General features: G+C 41.0%; 1 protein-coding gene and 4 non-coding genes across 10 annotated transcripts in view; all 5 read right to left on the bottom strand.

Annotated features, from left to right (window-relative positions):
- The window catches only part of TEX14 (testis expressed 14, intercellular bridge forming factor), a 126,153-nt gene that overhangs the window by 81,910 nt on the left and 23,480 nt on the right, over window positions 1–20,763 (bottom strand). The window lies entirely within an intron of this gene.
- LOC141573681 (small nucleolar RNA U3) lies at window positions 2,390–2,605 on the bottom strand. The gene has a single exon (XR_012499720.1). It is a non-coding gene; the product is annotated as a small nucleolar RNA U3 (small nucleolar RNA).
- LOC141573680 (small nucleolar RNA U3) lies at window positions 7,045–7,260 on the bottom strand. Its single transcript, XR_012499719.1, has one exon. It is a non-coding gene; the product is annotated as a small nucleolar RNA U3 (small nucleolar RNA).
- LOC141573679 (small nucleolar RNA U3) lies at window positions 11,693–11,908 on the bottom strand. Its single transcript, XR_012499718.1, has one exon. It is a non-coding gene; the product is annotated as a small nucleolar RNA U3 (small nucleolar RNA).
- Window positions 16,334–16,549, bottom strand: LOC123615671 (small nucleolar RNA U3). The gene has a single exon (XR_006723355.2). It is a non-coding gene; the product is annotated as a small nucleolar RNA U3 (small nucleolar RNA).

The following is a 20,763-nucleotide window of genomic DNA, read 5'->3' as shown; positions in this document are numbered from 1 at the left end:
ACAGGGATGCTCACTTTTGCCACTTTTATCCAATATAGTAATGGAAGTCCTAGCCAGAGCAGTTAGGCAAGAAAAAGAAATAAAAGGCATCCAAATTGAAAAGGAAGAAGTAAGACTGTCATTGTTTCCAGATGACAAGATACTATATACAGAAAATCCTAAAGACTCCACCAAAAAACTGTTAGAACTAATAAATGAATTCAGTACAGTTACAGGATACAGTATCAATATACAGCAATCTGTTGCATTTCTATACACTAATCACGAACTAAAGAGAAATTAAGAAAATAATCCCACTTACAATTGCATCAGAAATTAAAAAAAAAAAAAAAAAAAAAAAAAAAAAACCTAGGAAAATGTTAACCAAGGAGGTGAAACACCTGTATACTGAAAACTATGGCACTGATTAAAGAAACTGCAGAAGACAGAAATAAATGGAAAGATATTCTGTGCTCGTAGATTGGAACAACTATTATTGTCAAAATGTCCATACTACCCAAAGCAATATAAGATTCAATGGAGTATCCATCAAAATTCCAATGGCATTTTTCACAGAAATAGAACAAAATTCTAAAATTTTACTGGAACCACAAAAGATCACAGAGTCAAAGCAATCTTGAGAAAGAAAAGAAAGCTGCAGGCACAACATTCCCTGACTTCAAACTATATTTCAAAGCTATAGTAATAAAAACAGTATGGTACTGGCATGAAAACAGACATGTAGATCAATGGAGTACAACAGAGAGCCCAGAAATAAGCCCATGAATTTTTGGTCAATTAATTTAAGACAATGGAGTCAACAATATACAATGGGGAAAGTAAAGTCTCTTCTATAAATGATACTGGGAAGATTGGACTTTGCCAAAGAATGAAACTGGACCAGTATCTTACACCATACACAAAAATTAACTCAAAGTGGATTAAAAACTTGAATGAAAGGCCTAAAATCATAAAACTCCTAGAACACATAGATGGTAAGCTCCTAGAAACTGGTCTTGGTGATGATTTTTTTTGGATTTGACACGAAAAGCGTAGGCAACAAAAATGCAAAAATAATCAAGTGGGACTACATCACACTAAAAAGCTTCTGCAGAGCAAAAGAAACCATTAAGAAATGAAAAGGCAACCGACTGAATAGGAAAAAATACTTGCAAATTATGTATCTGATGAGGGATTAGTATCCAATATATCAAGAACTCATATACCAGAACAGCAAAAAAACAAAACAAAACAAAACCCAGGCCGCCTCTCTAGCTCTCTCCTCTTCGGAGACGGCCCACACTCTGTCTATGGAGTGTGTACCTACGGTTACTCTAACCTGAGCATGCAACCTCACACCTCGTGGCCTCCCCACACCTCATGGCCTTTCTCTTGCCTTACACTCTATGCAGTATGTATCTCTCTAAATAAATCTACCTTTACTCAAAACAAAACAACCCGAAAAATCCAATAAAAAGATGGCCAAAGGATCTGATTAGACTTTTTTTTTTTTCTAAAGAATGGACACAGATGGCCAAACAGGCACATGAAAAGATGCTAAATCACTAATCATCAGGGAAATGCAAATCAAAACCACAAAGATATCACATCACCTCATATCTGTTAGAATGGCTATTATCAAAAAGACATTTGGCGATGTGGAGAAAAGGGAACCCTTGTGCATTGCTGGTGTAAACGTAAATTGGTGCTGAACTACCAAATGCTTCAGTAATTCTACGTCTAGGTATTTATCCAAAGAAATGAAAAATACTAACTTGAAAAGATACATACACCCCCATGTTCACTAGAGGTGTGAGCGAGGGTGGAGATGGGGGAAAGATGGGTGAAGAAAGTCAAAAAGTACAAACTTCAGTTATAAAAAAAAAGTCATTGGGATGTAATGTACAGCATGGAGACTATAGCTAGTAACACTGTGTTGCATATTTGAAAGTTGGTAATAAATCTTAAAAGCTGTAGTTATAAGAAAAAAAATTGTATAACTATATAGGGTGACGGTTACACCAGACTTACTGTGATCATTTTGCAATACGTACAAAAGGATGGAATAATTACGCCTACACCTGATAGTGTGTCAATCATAAAACTCAATTTAAAAGAAAAAGAAAAGCTCTCTTGGAAAGTAAAACATTCATAACCAAAAGCACTAAAAAAGAAAAAAAAAAAAAAAAAAAAACCCCACAGTGAAGTAAATATCCCACAGCAATACAAAATAATTAAACGATATGAGTTAAACCCAGCGAAGTTCTAGGATTAACGTAGGAGACCCAACAATTGACTAAAAAAAAAAACTGAAAAAACATTGACCACAAAGCACGTAGAAAAAAAAAATAACTTTGATATACTAAATCAAGAGCTCCTACTGTTTCGTTGAAACAAGATTATAAACGAGACCACTCAGACGGCGTTCTCCCCCTCTTACTCTCCCCAAAAGGAAGAGAAGAACGATCATCAACGGCAAGTGGCGATCACACAAGCGACACCAACAACCAGCTTCACGCTCAGGAGAGAACGCTGCACCTCCTCCTCGTGGTTTCGGGTGCTCTACACGTTCAGAGAAACTTCTCTAGTAACAAACTATAGAAATGATCCCTGAAAGTATAGTCTTGACCTTGACCGCGAAGCCTCTGACGGCTCCGTGGCAGCCGCGCACTTTACACTGATGGCGACATTCTGTCACGTCACTCGTCGTCCCGGGAACATTTTTTACTTTGTATCTTATAAGTATTCGGTGAAATGCCAGAGTTCAAGCACCACTTTCGCCCGTAAATCTTCCAGAAAGACTTCAAAAGCAGCAACAGGCCTCATTAACATATGGCTTCCTAGCAGCCAATCACACGCCGCGCGCATCGGACTCCTACACAAGACTCCTATTACCCCGCCCACCGCGCCCGGCGCCACCTGGGTCCAGGTGGGGTCGCCTCGCCCCTCCGCAGGCTACGGAAACGCTGTTCCCCACACTCGTCCGTGTGGACTGCCTCTCGCCTGCTACAGGAATATGCCTACTTGGAGAGACCACGTTGCCTTGGCCTGAAGGAGAGACGTGGGGGGAGAAGGAGAAAAGACAGACAGACAGACAGACAGACAGACAGACAGACAGACAGACAGACAGACAAAGAACTGGTGTACACTTCTGATCTCGCGTAACGACAGACGTAACCATGGTGGTCTGTGAGTGCCTTCTCCGTGATAGGCATCTTAACCCGCTGTCTCCCTTCATCCTCTAAACACCTGAAGGAGAAGGGGGTGACTGTGCCCCCATTCTTACGGATGCTGGCTACAGTATCTGTCACACAGCTGAGGGCACCACACAGGGTAGGTACCTAGGTACCTCTGGCACTAAATCAAGTCCGGGTTCTTTCTGGAAGCTAAACTGCCTGTCTCCAGAGGTCGAGGCTCCAATCAAAGTCCTTTCTCTAAGAAAGCACTAAATACACTATCCTTCAAGGTTCAGTCTTGAATGACTGATCTGCCTGGCTTCCAAATCTCAAGAGGAAGCCTTCGCTTGTGGCAAAAGTTAGTCCCAGCTTCTCCTAAAGAACACGCTTTATATATGATGGTGTATGACTTTTTAGTCACTTCCTGTGGTTAAAGTGCTTCTGCCCCCACGTCTTCCAGCCTGCCAGAAAGCACAGCGCCACGTGGACGTCCACATGGTTTTCTGAACCAAACACATTTTTTGTTTGTTTGTTTTTTACTGCATTGTAGTTAAGGTGACCAACGTGACCATCAGGGTCATCTCATCTAACCACTTCGAATACAACCTCCTTGGAGATAGCCAAACGCTCTGAATTCAATTCCTTCAGAGAAAGGGACAGTGTTGGGGCAATCTGGCCAGGTCTGGGACACATCTCCTTGGTGTCAGAGCAGTTGCTTATGTCTTGAAGCTAGAAGGTGATTTCCACTCCCTTTCACCCAAGGGCCCTCGTCTCTGATCTGAGCCCTTCTGAATCTAAGACTTTTCCATTCTGTCTTCCTCCAACCTTTCTGGGGACCCCTCACCATCCATGCCATCCTTTCGCCTCCTAGGAGCAGATTCTCCAACTGCATATGGGTCTGATTATCACTCCAGCACATTCAAAGACTCAGTTCATGTCATCTCTTCTGGATGCCTTCTCTGACCTTCCCAGCTCACAGTGACCACTATGTGCTTTGTGTCCCTAATTATCCTTGAATGTGCTTCTACATAGCTCTCTGTGGTCTAAGCACATTATCTCCCCCTACTCAACTGTGAAGTTTTTAAAAGCTGGAACCAGATCATATTTATCTTTGTTATCTCTAGCCCCTTATCCTGTGGAGAATAAAAAGACCCCACCTACTTACGATATTTAGGAGTTATCTTCCCTACCCGGACATTAAAAAGTAAAGCCCAAAAAAGGAAAAGCTCCACTCATACCCACAAAACTTTCAATCAGCTTCTTTCAACCACCCTTTTAGTGGGTTACTTTAAAACATAGGCCAGGATCAACCTAAACTTCAGGAAAGCCCTCAGTGAGAGCGAGCAAATAAGCAAATAGGGAGAGGGGTGGGAGGGAGGAGGGAAACTAGAAGGAAATATCAAAAAGTATAGCAACCTCAGGAAAAAAAAAAAATCTAAAATTCAAGAATAGAATGCCCTGAAAAAGTATAACTGATAAGAGCAAATACTTAGGAACAAGACAGGGATGCTCACTTTTGCCACTTTTATCCAATATAGTAATGGAAGTCCTAGCCAGAGCAGTTAGGCAAGAAAAAGAAATAAAAGGCATCCAAATTGAAAAGGAAGAAGTAAGACTGTCATTGTTTCCAGATGACAAGATACTATATACAGAAAATCCTAAAGACTCCACCAAAAAACTGTTAGAACTAATAAATGAATTCAGTACAGTTACAGGATACAGTATCAATATACAGCAATCTGTTGCATTTCTATACACTAATCACGAACTAAAGAGAAATTAAGAAAATAATCCCACTTACAATTGCATCAGAAATTAAAAAAAAAAAAAAAAAAAAAAAAAAAAAACCTAGGAAAATGTTAACCAAGGAGGTGAAACACCTGTATACTGAAAACTATGGCACTGATTAAAGAAACTGCAGAAGACAGAAATAAATGGAAAGATATTCTGTGCTCGTAGATTGGAACAACTATTATTGTCAAAATGTCCATACTACCCAAAGCAATATAAGATTCAATGGAGTATCCATCAAAATTCCAATGGCATTTTTCACAGAAATAGAACAAAATTCTAAAATTTTACTGGAACCACAAAAGATCACAGAGTCAAAGCAATCTTGAGAAAGAAAAGAAAGCTGCAGGCACAACATTCCCTGACTTCAAACTATATTTCAAAGCTATAGTAATAAAAACAGTATGGTACTGGCATGAAAACAGACATGTAGATCAATGGAGTACAACAGAGAGCCCAGAAATAAGCCCATGAATTTTTGGTCAATTAATTTAAGACAATGGAGTCAACAATATACAATGGGGAAAGTAAAGTCTCTTCTATAAATGATACTGGGAAGATTGGACTTTGCCAAAGAATGAAACTGGACCAGTATCTTACACCATACACAAAAATTAACTCAAAGTGGATTAAAAACTTGAATGAAAGGCCTAAAATCATAAAACTCCTAGAACACATAGATGGTAAGCTCCTAGAAACTGGTCTTGGTGATGATTTTTTTTGGATTTGACACGAAAAGCGTAGGCAACAAAAATGCAAAAATAATCAAGTGGGACTACATCACACTAAAAAGCTTCTGCAGAGCAAAAGAAACCATTAAGAAATGAAAAGGCAACCGACTGAATAGGAAAAAATACTTGCAAATTATGTATCTGATGAGGGATTAGTATCCAATATATCAAGAACTCATATACCAGAACAGCAAAAAAACAAAACAAAACAAAACCCAGGCCGCCTCTCTAGCTCTCTCCTCTTCGGAGACGGCCCACACTCTGTCTATGGAGTGTGTACCTACGGTTACTCTAACCTGAGCATGCAACCTCACACCTCGTGGCCTCCCCACACCTCATGGCCTTTCTCTTGCCTTACACTCTATGCAGTATGTATCTCTCTAAATAAATCTACCTTTACTCAAAACAAAACAACCCGAAAAATCCAATAAAAAGATGGCCAAAGGATCTGATTAGACTTTTTTTTTTTTCTAAAGAATGGACACAGATGGCCAAACAGGCACATGAAAAGATGCTAAATCACTAATCATCAGGGAAATGCAAATCAAAACCACAAAGATATCACATCACCTCATATCTGTTAGAATGGCTATTATCAAAAAGACATTTGGCGATGTGGAGAAAAGGGAACCCTTGTGCATTGCTGGTGTAAACGTAAATTGGTGCTGAACTACCAAATGCTTCAGTAATTCTACGTCTAGGTATTTATCCAAAGAAATGAAAAATACTAACTTGAAAAGATACATACACCCCCATGTTCACTAGAGGTGTGAGCGAGGGTGGAGATGGGGGAAAGATGGGTGAAGAAAGTCAAAAAGTACAAACTTCAGTTATAAAAAAAAAGTCATTGGGATGTAATGTACAGCATGGAGACTATAGCTAGTAACACTGTGTTGCATATTTGAAAGTTGGTAATAAATCTTAAAAGCTGTAGTTATAAGAAAAAAAATTGTATAACTATATAGGGTGACGGTTACACCAGACTTACTGTGATCATTTTGCAATACGTACAAAAGGATGGAATAATTACGCCTACACCTGATAGTGTGTCAATCATAAAACTCAATTTAAAAGAAAAAGAAAAGCTCTCTTGGAAAGTAAAACATTCATAACCAAAAGCACTAAAAAAGAAAAAAAAAAAAAAAAAAAAACCCCACAGTGAAGTAAATATCCCACAGCAATACAAAATAATTAAACGATATGAGTTAAACCCAGCGAAGTTCTAGGATTAACGTAGGAGACCCAACAATTGACTAAAAAAAAAAACTGAAAAAACATTGACCACAAAGCACGTAGAAAAAAAAAATAACTTTGATATACTAAATCAAGAGCTCCTACTGTTTCGTTGAAACAAGATTATAAACGAGACCACTCAGACGGCGTTCTCCCCCTCTTACTCTCCCCAAAAGGAAGAGAAGAACGATCATCAACGGCAAGTGGCGATCACACAAGCGACACCAACAACCAGCTTCACGCTCAGGAGAGAACGCTGCACCTCCTCCTCGTGGTTTCGGGTGCTCTACACGTTCAGAGAAACTTCTCTAGTAACAAACTATAGAAATGATCCCTGAAAGTATAGTCTTGACCTTGACCGCGAAGCCTCTGACGGCTCCGTGGCAGCCGCGCACTTTACACTGATGGCGACATTCTGTCACGTCACTCGTCGTCCCGGGAACATTTTTTACTTTGTATCTTATAAGTATTCGGTGAAATGCCAGAGTTCAAGCACCACTTTCGCCCGTAAATCTTCCAGAAAGACTTCAAAAGCAGCAACAGGCCTCATTAACATATGGCTTCCTAGCAGCCAATCACACGCCGCGCGCATCGGACTCCTACACAAGACTCCTATTACCCCGCCCACCGCGCCCGGCGCCACCTGGGTCCAGGTGGGGTCGCCTCGCCCCTCCGCAGGCTACGGAAACGCTGTTCCCCACACTCGTCCGTGTGGACTGCCTCTCGCCTGCTACAGGAATATGCCTACTTGGAGAGACCACGTTGCCTTGGCCTGAAGGAGAGACGTGGGGGGAGAAGGAGAAAAGACAGACAGACAGACAGACAGACAGACAGACAGACAGACAGACAAAGAACTGGTGTACACTTCTGATCTCGCGTAACGACAGACGTAACCATGGTGGTCTGTGAGTGCCTTCTCCGTGATAGGCATCTTAACCCGCTGTCTCCCTTCATCCTCTAAACACCTGAAGGAGAAGGGGGTGACTGTGCCCCCATTCTTACGGATGCTGGCTACAGTATCTGTCACACAGCTGAGGGCACCACACAGGGTAGGTACCTAGGTACCTCTGGCACTAAATCAAGTCCGGGTTCTTTCTGGAAGCTAAACTGCCTGTCTCCAGAGGTCGAGGCTCCAATCAAAGTCCTTTCTCTAAGAAAGCACTAAATACACTATCCTTCAAGGTTCAGTCTTGAATGACTGATCTGCCTGGCTTCCAAATCTCAAGAGGAAGCCTTCGCTTGTGGCAAAAGTTAGTCCCAGCTTCTCCTAAAGAACACGCTTTATATATGATGGTGTATGACTTTTTAGTCACTTCCTGTGGTTAAAGTGCTTCTGCCCCCACGTCTTCCAGCCTGCCAGAAAGCACAGCGCCACGTGGACGTCCACATGGTTTTCTGAACCAAACACATTTTTTGTTTGTTTGTTTTTTACTGCATTGTAGTTAAGGTGACCAACGTGACCATCAGGGTCATCTCATCTAACCACTTCGAATACAACCTCCTTGGAGATAGCCAAACGCTCTGAATTCAATTCCTTCAGAGAAAGGGACAGTGTTGGGGCAATCTGGCCAGGTCTGGGACACATCTCCTTGGTGTCAGAGCAGTTGCTTATGTCTTGAAGCTAGAAGGTGATTTCCACTCCCTTTCACCCAAGGGCCCTCGTCTCTGATCTGAGCCCTTCTGAATCTAAGACTTTTCCATTCTGTCTTCCTCCAACCTTTCTGGGGACCCCTCACCATCCATGCCATCCTTTCGCCTCCTAGGAGCAGATTCTCCAACTGCATATGGGTCTGATTATCACTCCAGCACATTCAAAGACTCAGTTCATGTCATCTCTTCTGGATGCCTTCTCTGACCTTCCCAGCTCACAGTGACCACTATGTGCTTTGTGTCCCTAATTATCCTTGAATGTGCTTCTACATAGCTCTCTGTGGTCTAAGCACATTATCTCCCCCTACTCAACTGTGAAGTTTTTAAAAGCTGGAACCAGATCATATTTATCTTTGTTATCTCTAGCCCCTTATCCTGTGGAGAATAAAAAGACCCCACCTACTTACGATATTTAGGAGTTATCTTCCCTACCCGGACATTAAAAAGTAAAGCCCAAAAAAGGAAAAGCTCCACTCATACCCACAAAACTTTCAATCAGCTTCTTTCAACCACCCTTTTAGTGGGTTACTTTAAAACATAGGCCAGGATCAACCTAAACTTCAGGAAAGCCCTCAGTGAGAGCGAGCAAATAAGCAAATAGGGAGAGGGGTGGGAGGGAGGAGGGAAACTAGAAGGAAATATCAAAAAGTATAGCAACCTCAGGAAAAAAAAAAAATCTAAAATTCAAGAATAGAATGCCCTGAAAAAGTATAACTGATAAGAGCAAATACTTAGGAACAAGACAGGGATGCTCACTTTTGCCACTTTTATCCAATATAGTAATGGAAGTCCTAGCCAGAGCAGTTAGGCAAGAAAAAGAAATAAAAGGCATCCAAATTGAAAAGGAAGAAGTAAGACTGTCATTGTTTCCAGATGACAAGATACTATATACAGAAAATCCTAAAGACTCCACCAAAAAACTGTTAGAACTAATAAATGAATTCAGTACAGTTACAGGATACAGTATCAATATACAGCAATCTGTTGCATTTCTATACACTAATCACGAACTAAAGAGAAATTAAGAAAATAATCCCACTTACAATTGCATCAGAAATTAAAAAAAAAAAAAAAAAAAAAAAAAAAAAACCTAGGAAAATGTTAACCAAGGAGGTGAAACACCTGTATACTGAAAACTATGGCACTGATTAAAGAAACTGCAGAAGACAGAAATAAATGGAAAGATATTCTGTGCTCGTAGATTGGAACAACTATTATTGTCAAAATGTCCATACTACCCAAAGCAATATAAGATTCAATGGAGTATCCATCAAAATTCCAATGGCATTTTTCACAGAAATAGAACAAAATTCTAAAATTTTACTGGAACCACAAAAGATCACAGAGTCAAAGCAATCTTGAGAAAGAAAAGAAAGCTGCAGGCACAACATTCCCTGACTTCAAACTATATTTCAAAGCTATAGTAATAAAAACAGTATGGTACTGGCATGAAAACAGACATGTAGATCAATGGAGTACAACAGAGAGCCCAGAAATAAGCCCATGAATTTTTGGTCAATTAATTTAAGACAATGGAGTCAACAATATACAATGGGGAAAGTAAAGTCTCTTCTATAAATGATACTGGGAAGATTGGACTTTGCCAAAGAATGAAACTGGACCAGTATCTTACACCATACACAAAAATTAACTCAAAGTGGATTAAAAACTTGAATGAAAGGCCTAAAATCATAAAACTCCTAGAACACATAGATGGTAAGCTCCTAGAAACTGGTCTTGGTGATGATTTTTTTTGGATTTGACACGAAAAGCGTAGGCAACAAAAATGCAAAAATAATCAAGTGGGACTACATCACACTAAAAAGCTTCTGCAGAGCAAAAGAAACCATTAAGAAATGAAAAGGCAACCGACTGAATAGGAAAAAATACTTGCAAATTATGTATCTGATGAGGGATTAGTATCCAATATATCAAGAACTCATATACCAGAACAGCAAAAAAACAAAACAAAACAAAACCCAGGCCGCCTCTCTAGCTCTCTCCTCTTCGGAGACGGCCCACACTCTGTCTATGGAGTGTGTACCTACGGTTACTCTAACCTGAGCATGCAACCTCACACCTCGTGGCCTCCCCACACCTCATGGCCTTTCTCTTGCCTTACACTCTATGCAGTATGTATCTCTCTAAATAAATCTACCTTTACTCAAAACAAAACAACCCGAAAAATCCAATAAAAAGATGGCCAAAGGATCTGATTAGACTTTTTTTTTTTTCTAAAGAATGGACACAGATGGCCAAACAGGCACATGAAAAGATGCTAAATCACTAATCATCAGGGAAATGCAAATCAAAACCACAAAGATATCACATCACCTCATATCTGTTAGAATGGCTATTATCAAAAAGACATTTGGCGATGTGGAGAAAAGGGAACCCTTGTGCATTGCTGGTGTAAACGTAAATTGGTGCTGAACTACCAAATGCTTCAGTAATTCTACGTCTAGGTATTTATCCAAAGAAATGAAAAATACTAACTTGAAAAGATACATACACCCCCATGTTCACTAGAGGTGTGAGCGAGGGTGGAGATGGGGGAAAGATGGGTGAAGAAAGTCAAAAAGTACAAACTTCAGTTATAAAAAAAAAGTCATTGGGATGTAATGTACAGCATGGAGACTATAGCTAGTAACACTGTGTTGCATATTTGAAAGTTGGTAATAAATCTTAAAAGCTGTAGTTATAAGAAAAAAAATTGTATAACTATATAGGGTGACGGTTACACCAGACTTACTGTGATCATTTTGCAATACGTACAAAAGGATGGAATAATTACGCCTACACCTGATAGTGTGTCAATCATAAAACTCAATTTAAAAGAAAAAGAAAAGCTCTCTTGGAAAGTAAAACATTCATAACCAAAAGCACTAAAAAAGAAAAAAAAAAAAAAAAAAAAACCCCACAGTGAAGTAAATATCCCACAGCAATACAAAATAATTAAACGATATGAGTTAAACCCAGCGAAGTTCTAGGATTAACGTAGGAGACCCAACAATTGACTAAAAAAAAAAACCTGAAAAAACATTGACCACAAAGCACGTAGAAAAAAAAAATAACTTTGATATACTAAATCAAGAGCTCCTACTGTTTCGTTGAAACAAGATTATAAACGAGACCACTCAGACGGCGTTCTCCCCCTCTTACTCTCCCCAAAAGGAAGAGAAGAACGATCATCAACGGCAAGTGGCGATCACACAAGCGACACCAACAACCAGCTTCACGCTCAGGAGAGAACGCTGCACCTCCTCCTCGTGGTTTCGGGTGCTCTACACGTTCAGAGAAACTTCTCTAGTAACAAACTATAGAAATGATCCCTGAAAGTATAGTCTTGACCTTGACCGCGAAGCCTCTGACGGCTCCGTGGCAGCCGCGCACTTTACACTGATGGCGACATTCTGTCACGTCACTCGTCGTCCCGGGAACATTTTTTACTTTGTATCTTATAAGTATTCGGTGAAATGCCAGAGTTCAAGCACCACTTTCGCCCGTAAATCTTCCAGAAAGACTTCAAAAGCAGCAACAGGCCTCATTAACATATGGCTTCCTAGCAGCCAATCACACGCCGCGCGCATCGGACTCCTACACAAGACTCCTATTACCCCGCCCACCGCGCCCGGCGCCACCTGGGTCCAGGTGGGGTCGCCTCGCCCCTCCGCAGGCTACGGAAACGCTGTTCCCCACACTCGTCCGTGTGGACTGCCTCTCGCCTGCTACAGGAATATGCCTACTTGGAGAGACCACGTTGCCTTGGCCTGAAGGAGAGACGTGGGGGGAGAAGGAGAAAAGACAGACAGACAGACAGACAGACAGACAGACAGACAGACAGACAAAGAACTGGTGTACACTTCTGATCTCGCGTAACGACAGACGTAACCATGGTGGTCTGTGAGTGCCTTCTCCGTGATAGGCATCTTAACCCGCTGTCTCCCTTCATCCTCTAAACACCTGAAGGAGAAGGGGGTGACTGTGCCCCCATTCTTACGGATGCTGGCTACAGTATCTGTCACACAGCTGAGGGCACCACACAGGGTAGGTACCTAGGTACCTCTGGCACTAAATCAAGTCCGGGTTCTTTCTGGAAGCTAAACTGCCTGTCTCCAGAGGTCGAGGCTCCAATCAAAGTCCTTTCTCTAAGAAAGCACTAAATACACTATCCTTCAAGGTTCAGTCTTGAATGACTGATCTGCCTGGCTTCCAAATCTCAAGAGGAAGCCTTCGCTTGTGGCAAAAGTTAGTCCCAGCTTCTCCTAAAGAACACGCTTTATATATGATGGTGTATGACTTTTTAGTCACTTCCTGTGGTTAAAGTGCTTCTGCCCCCACGTCTTCCAGCCTGCCAGAAAGCACAGCGCCACGTGGACGTCCACATGGTTTTCTGAACCAAACACATTTTTTGTTTGTTTGTTTTTTACTGCATTGTAGTTAAGGTGACCAACGTGACCATCAGGGTCATCTCATCTAACCACTTCGAATACAACCTCCTTGGAGATAGCCAAACGCTCTGAATTCAATTCCTTCAGAGAAAGGGACAGTGTTGGGGCAATCTGGCCAGGTCTGGGACACATCTCCTTGGTGTCAGAGCAGTTGCTTATGTCTTGAAGCTAGAAGGTGATTTCCACTCCCTTTCACCCAAGGGCCCTCGTCTCTGATCTGAGCCCTTCTGAATCTAAGACTTTTCCATTCTGTCTTCCTCCAACCTTTCTGGGGACCCCTCACCATCCATGCCATCCTTTCGCCTCCTAGGAGCAGATTCTCCAACTGCATATGGGTCTGATTATCACTCCAGCACATTCAAAGACTCAGTTCATGTCATCTCTTCTGGATGCCTTCTCTGACCTTCCCAGCTCACAGTGACCACTATGTGCTTTGTGTCCCTAATTATCCTTGAATGTGCTTCTACATAGCTCTCTGTGGTCTAAGCACATTATCTCCCCCTACTCAACTGTGAAGTTTTTAAAAGCTGGAACCAGATCATATTTATCTTTGTTATCTCTAGCCCCTTATCCTGTGGAGAATAAAAAGACCCCACCTACTTACGATATTTAGGAGTTATCTTCCCTACCCGGACATTAAAAAGTAAAGCCCAAAAAAGGAAAAGCTCCACTCATACCCACAAAACTTTCAATCAGCTTCTTTCAACCACCCTTTTAGTGGGTTACTTTAAAACATAGGCCAGGATCAACCTAAACTTCAGGAAAGCCCTCAGTGAGAGCGAGCAAATAAGCAAATAGGGAGAGGGGTGGGAGGGAGGAGGGAAACTAGAAGGAAATATCAAAAAGTATAGCAACCTCAGGAAAAAAAAAAAATCTAAAATTCAAGAATAGAATGCCCTGAAAAAGTATAACTGATAAGAGCAAATACTTAGGAACAAGACAGGGATGCTCACTTTTGCCACTTTTATCCAATATAGTAATGGAAGTCCTAGCCAGAGCAGTTAGGCAAGAAAAAGAAATAAAAGGCATCCAAATTGAAAAGGAAGAAGTAAGACTGTCATTGTTTCCAGATGACAAGATACTATATACAGAAAATCCTAAAGACTCCACCAAAAAACTGTTAGAACTAATAAATGAATTCAGTACAGTTACAGGATACAGTATCAATATACAGCAATCTGTTGCATTTCTATACACTAATCACGAACTAAAGAGAAATTAAGAAAATAATCCCACTTACAATTGCATCAGAAATTAAAAAAAAAAAAAAAAAAAAAAAAAACCTAGGAAAATGTTAACCAAGGAGGTGAAACACCTGTATACTGAAAACTATGGCACTGATTAAAGAAACTGCAGAAGACAGAAATAAATGGAAAGATATTCTGTGCTCGTAGATTGGAACAACTATTATTGTCAAAATGTCCATACTACCCAAAGCAATATAAGATTCAATGGAGTATCCATCAAAATTCCAATGGCATTTTTCACAGAAATAGAACAAAATTCTAAAATTTTACTGGAACCACAAAAGATCACAGAGTCAAAGCAATCTTGAGAAAGAAAAGAAAGCTGCAGGCACAACATTCCCTGACTTCAAACTATATTTCAAAGCTATAGTAATAAAAACAGTATGGTACTGGCATGAAAACAGACATGTAGATCAATGGAGTACAACAGAGAGCCCAGAAATAAGCCCATGAATTTTTGGTCAATTAATTTAAGACAATGGAGTCAACAATATACAATGGGGAAAGTAAAGTCTCTTCTATAAATGATACTGGGAAGATTGGACTTTGCCAAAGAATGAAACTGGACCAGTATCTTACACCATACACAAAAATTAACTCAAAGTGGATTAAAAACTTGAATGAAAGGCCTAAAATCATAAAACTCCTAGAACACATAGATGGTAAGCTCCTAGAAACTGGTCTTGGTGATGATTTTTTTTGGATTTGACACGAAAAGCGTAGGCAACAAAAATGCAAAAATAATCAAGTGGGACTACATCACACTAAAAAGCTTCTGCAGAGCAAAAGAAACCATTAAGAAATGAAAAGGCAACCGACTGAATAGGAAAAAATACTTGCAAATTATGTATCTGATGAGGGATTAGTATCCAATATATCAAGAACTCATATACCAGAACAGCAAAAAAACAAAACAAAACAAAACCCAGGCCGCCTCTCTAGCTCTCTCCTCTTCGGAGACGGCCCACACTCTGTCTATGGAGTGTGTACCTACGGTTACTCTAACCTGAGCATGCAACCTCACACCTCGTGGCCTCCCCACACCTCATGGCCTTTCTCTTGCCTTACACTCTATGCAGTATGTATCTCTCTAAATAAATCTACCTTTACTCAAAACAAAACAACCCGAAAAATCCAATAAAAAGATGGCCAAAGGATCTGATTAGACTTTTTTTTTTTCTAAAGAATGGACACAGATGGCCAAACAGGCACATGAAAAGATGCTAAATCACTAATCATCAGGGAAATGCAAATCAAAACCACAAAGATATCACATCACCTCATATCTGTTAGAATGGCTATTATCAAAAAGACATTTGGCGATGTGGAGAAAAGGGAACCCTTGTGCATTGCTGGTGTAAACGTAAATTGGTGCTGAACTACCAAATGCTTCAGTAATTCTACGTCTAGGTATTTATCCAAAGAAATGAAAAATACTAACTTGAAAAGATACATACACCCCCATGTTCACTAGAGGTGTGAGCGAGGGTGGAGATGGGGGAAAGATGGGTGAAGAAAGTCAAAAAGTACAAACTTCAGTTATAAAAAAAAAGTCATTGGGATGTAATGTACAGCATGGAGACTATAGCTAGTAACACTGTGTTGCATATTTGAAAGTTGGTAATAAATCTTAAAAGCTGTAGTTATAAGAAAAAAAATTGTATAACTATATAGGGTGACGGTTACACCAGACTTACTGTGATCATTTTGCAATACGTACAAAAGGATGGAATAATTACGCCTACACCTGATAGTGTGTCAATCATAAAACTCAATTTAAAAGAAAAAGAAAAGCTCTCTTGGAAAGTAAAACATTCATAACCAAAAGCACTAAAAAAGAAAAAAAAAAAAAAAAAAAACCCCACAGTGAAGTAAATATCCCACAGCAATACAAAATAATTAAACGATATGAGTTAAACCCAGCGAAGTTCTAGGATTAACGTAGGAGACCCAACAATTGACTAAAAAAAAAAACTGAAAAAACATTGACCACAAAGCACGTAGAAAAAAAAAATAACTTTGATATACTAAATCAAGAGCTCCTACTGTTTCGTTGAAACAAGATTATAAACGAGACCACTCAGACGGCGTTCTCCCCCTCTTACTCTCCCCAAAAGGAAGAGAAGAACGATCATCAACGGCAAGTGGCGATCACACAAGCGACACCAACAACCAGCTTCACGCTCAGGAGAGAACGCTGCACCTCCTCCTCGTGGTTTCGGGTGCTCTACACGTTCAGAGAAACTTCTCTAGTAACAAACTATAGAAATGATCCCTGAAAGTATAGTCTTGACCTTGACCGCGAAGCCTCTGACGGCTCCGTGGCAGCCGCGCACTTTACACTGATGGCGACATTCTGTCACGTCACTCGTCGTCCCGGGAACATTTTTTACTTTGTATCTTATAAGTATTCGGTGAAATGCCAGAGTTCAAGCACCACTTTCGCCCGTAAATCTTCCAGAAAGACTTCAAAAGCAGCAACAGGCCTCATTAACATATGGCTTCCTAGCAGCCAATCACACGCCGCGCGCATCGGACTCCTACACAAGACTCCTATTACCCCGCCCACCGCGCCCGGCGCCACCTGGGTCCAGGTGGGGTCGCCTCGCCCCTCCGCAGGCTACGGAAACGCTGTTCCCCACACTCGTCCGTGTGGACTGCCTCTCGCCTGCTACAGGAATATGCCTACTTGGAGAGACCACGTTGCCTTGGCCTGAAGGAGAGACGTGGGGGGAGAAGGAGAAAAGACAGACAGACAGACAGACAGACAGACAGACAGACAGACAGACAAAGAACTGGTGTACACTTCTGATCTCGCGTAACGACAGACGTAACCATGGTGGTCTGTGAGTGCCTTCTCCGTGATAGGCATCTTAACCCGCTGTCTCCCTTCATCCTCTAAACACCTGAAGGAGAAGGGGGTGACTGTGCCCCCATTCTTACGGATGCTGGCTACAGTATCTGTCACACAGCTGAGGGCACCACACAGGGTAGGTACCTAGGTACCTCTGGCACTAAATCAAGTCCGGGTTCTTTCTGGAAGCTAAACTGCCTGTCTCCAGAGGTCGAGGCTCCAATCAAAGTCCTTTCTCTAAGAAAGCACTAAATACACTATCCTTCAAGGTTCAGTCTTGAATGACTGATCTGCCTGGCTTCCAAATCTCAAGAGGAAGCCTTCGCTTGTGGCAAAAGTTAGTCCCAGCTTCTCCTAAAGAACACGCTTTATATATGATGGTGTATGACTTTTTAGTCACTTCCTGTGGTTAAAGTGCTTCTGCCCCCACGTCTTCCAGCCTGCCAGAAAGCACAGCGCCACGTGGACGTCCACATGGTTTTCTGAACCAAACACATTTTTTGTTTGTTTGTTTTTTACTGCATTGTAGTTAAGGTGACCAACGTGACCATCAGGGTCATCTCATCTAACCACTTCGAATACAACCTCCTTGGAGATAGCCAAACGCTCTGAATTCAATTCCTTCAGAGAAAGGGACAGTGTTGGGGCAATCTGGCCAGGTCTGGGACACATCTCCTTGGTGTCAGAGCAGTTGCTTATGTCTTGAAGCTAGAAGGTGATTTCCACTCCCTTTCACCCAAGGGCCCTCGTCTCTGATCTGAGCCCTTCTGAATCTAAGACTTTTCCATTCTGTCTTCCTCCAACCTTTCTGGGGACCCCTCACCATCCATGCCATCCTTTCGCCTCCTAGGAGCAGATTCTCCAACTGCATATGGGTCTGATTATCACTCCAGCACATTCAAAGACTCAGTTCATGTCATCTCTTCTGGATGCCTTCTCTGACCTTCCCAGCTCACAGTGACCACTATGTGCTTTGTGTCCCTAATTATCCTTGAATGTGCTTCTACATAGCTCTCTGTGGTCTAAGCACATTATCTCCCCCTACTCAACTGTGAGGCTCTAAAAACAGAAATGAAATCATATTTACATTGTATTTCCAGCCCCTTGCCCACCGAGTAAATGCAGACTAACTGAATAAATGATGAATCAATGAATGTTTGTTCTTTCCCTCACTCCAGAAACTGACGTTAACTGTTGGAAATCACTTGGTTTTCCCCTCCTTTTTTCTCCACTCCTGCCCCAACAAAGGCAGCCTCTTTGTAAGAGAGTGACGTCCCTGCCAGCAGTGTTCTTGGCCCTCTTCTCTTGATCATCCTTGATTTCAAAACATGGATGTGCACTCAGACCTCCTCTGAGCTGCTGCCTCATATATCCAGCTTCTCTTTGACACTTCATTTAGCTGAATCACAGGTGTCTCAAACTCACCCTACCGAAACTGACTTTCAATAACTTCCAAACCTATTTTTCCTAGACCTTTTCCTCTTCAATGATACCACAGTCAACCCACTTGCTCAAAACCGAAAGAAGTCACCCTACTCTTCCCTCCATCTCCTCACATACCTCATAGCCTTCTGCAGCCAGGGCAACCATTTAGAAATAGACGTCTATTCCCAGGTACCTGGCACAAGAGGTCCTAAAACCCTTGGAATTTCCTGAGTGATATGAATAAGTGTCTTTGGTATGCTCTTGACAGAACTTCTGGCTGAGGGGTTCCTAGATAGCTTCAGGATGGGGGCTGGTCACCAGAGACCAAGACTAACTCATGATTAGAGGATTGGGACTTTCAGCTCTGCCATCTTCATTCAGCTCAAACCCTGCCCCACCTCGGCAGAAGAGAGGGGCTGGAGATTGAGATCAATCACCAATGGCCAAAGATTTAATCAATCATGCCTAAATTATGAAATTTCCATAAAAACCCCTAACTGATAGGGCTTGGAGAGCTTCTGGGTTGGTAAACATATAGAAGTGCTGGGAGGGTGGTACCAGAAGAGGGCATGGAAGCTCCCAGCACCCCACACACACCATGCCTTACCCATGTATCTCTTTCATTTGACTGTTGCTGAATTGTGTTCTCTGTAATAAACCAGTAATAGTAAGAAAAATGTTTTGAGTTCTGTGAGTCATTCTAGCAATCATTGAACCTGCATAAGTTAAGACCAGATTAGAGATGACAGAGGAAGAGTCACAAACTTGACAAAAGATCAAGAGAAATTATCCCATCAGAAGGACACAGTGATTAAAGATTGAAAAAGAAAATCAACAGAGCTTTGGGGGCTATGGGGCAGTATCAAAAAGTCTGACATAAGTGTAAGTGGATTTCCAGAAGGCAAGGAGATAACAAAACAGAAAGAGTATGTGAATAAATAATGGTGGAAAAGTCCCCAAATTTGGTAAAAGATATTAATTTCCATATACAAGAAGATCAGCATACCCCAGGCAGGATAAATACATGGAAAACCACACCTAGGCACATCAAAGTCTTCAAACCACTGGTAGCCAAAAATAAAGAGAAACTCTTGAAGGAGACCAGAGGAAAACAATCCACTGCACACTGGTGAACAATGGTTCAAATGACGCTTGGTTTCTTATCAGAAACTATAGAGGCCAAAAGACAGTGGCTGAAGTGAAAAAACATTCAACCTAGAGTTTTATATCTAGTGACAATATCCTTCAAGAATCACAGTGAAACAAAGACATGTTTAGAAAACTAAGAAAATCTGTTACCAGAAGACCCGCAGTACCAGAAATGTTAAAGGAAATTCTTTAGGCTGAAGAAGGAAACTAGGCCTTTTGGAAAGAACAAAGAGCACCAGAAATAGTAAATATGTAGCTAAATATAAAAAACTAGTTTTTCCTCTTAGTTTGTTTAAAATATATTCTCTTTAAAGTAAAAACTATAAAATTGTATTGCAGGATTCATAACTTAAACAGATGTAATACTTACAGCATCTTTAATATAAAGGATAGGGGAAGGAGAGAACTGAGCCTGTATAGTTGTATATTTTATGTGACATGATATACTATTAACTCTAAGGAGAACAAAAAATTTAAGACGTATATTGCAGTCACTGGAACGGCCACCAAAAAAATAACGCAGTGAAGTACAGCTAAAGAGCCAATAGCTACATTAAAACTGAATTCTAAAAAGTATTTAATGAAATCAAAAGAAGGCAGAAAAGAGGGAAGAGAAAAAAACAGGACAAACAAAAAGCAAATAATATAATAAAATGTTAACGCTAACATTACCCCTATATCAATAATTACCTTAAATGTTAATAGACTAAACAAATAAAAGGCAGAGAGGATCAGAATAGATTTTAAGATGCAAGTCCCAACTCTATGCTCTCTACAGAAAACATATCTTAACTCTAAAGATATTCCTTGAAACAGTAAGCATAAGGAGCCTAAAATGGCTATATGAACATCAGATAAAGTAGACTTCAAGACAGTATTACCAGAGATAGAGACATCTCATAATGATAGTAGGGTCAATTTACTAGGAAGACATAACAATCCTAAATATGGATGCACCTTTTACCAAAATCCTTCCAACAGCGCATGAGGCCGGGTCCAGCTGCAGCTTACCTTGCCAGCTTCACCCCACACCATTCTCTCCCACCACATTGCCTTTTTCTCCAACTCAAGTCATCC

This window comes from Camelus bactrianus, chromosome 16, assembly GCF_048773025.1.
Source record: "Camelus bactrianus isolate YW-2024 breed Bactrian camel chromosome 16, ASM4877302v1, whole genome shotgun sequence".
Lineage (NCBI taxonomy): Eukaryota > Metazoa > Chordata > Mammalia > Artiodactyla > Camelidae > Camelus > Camelus bactrianus.
This window is presented reverse-complemented; position numbering and strand designations above follow the sequence as displayed.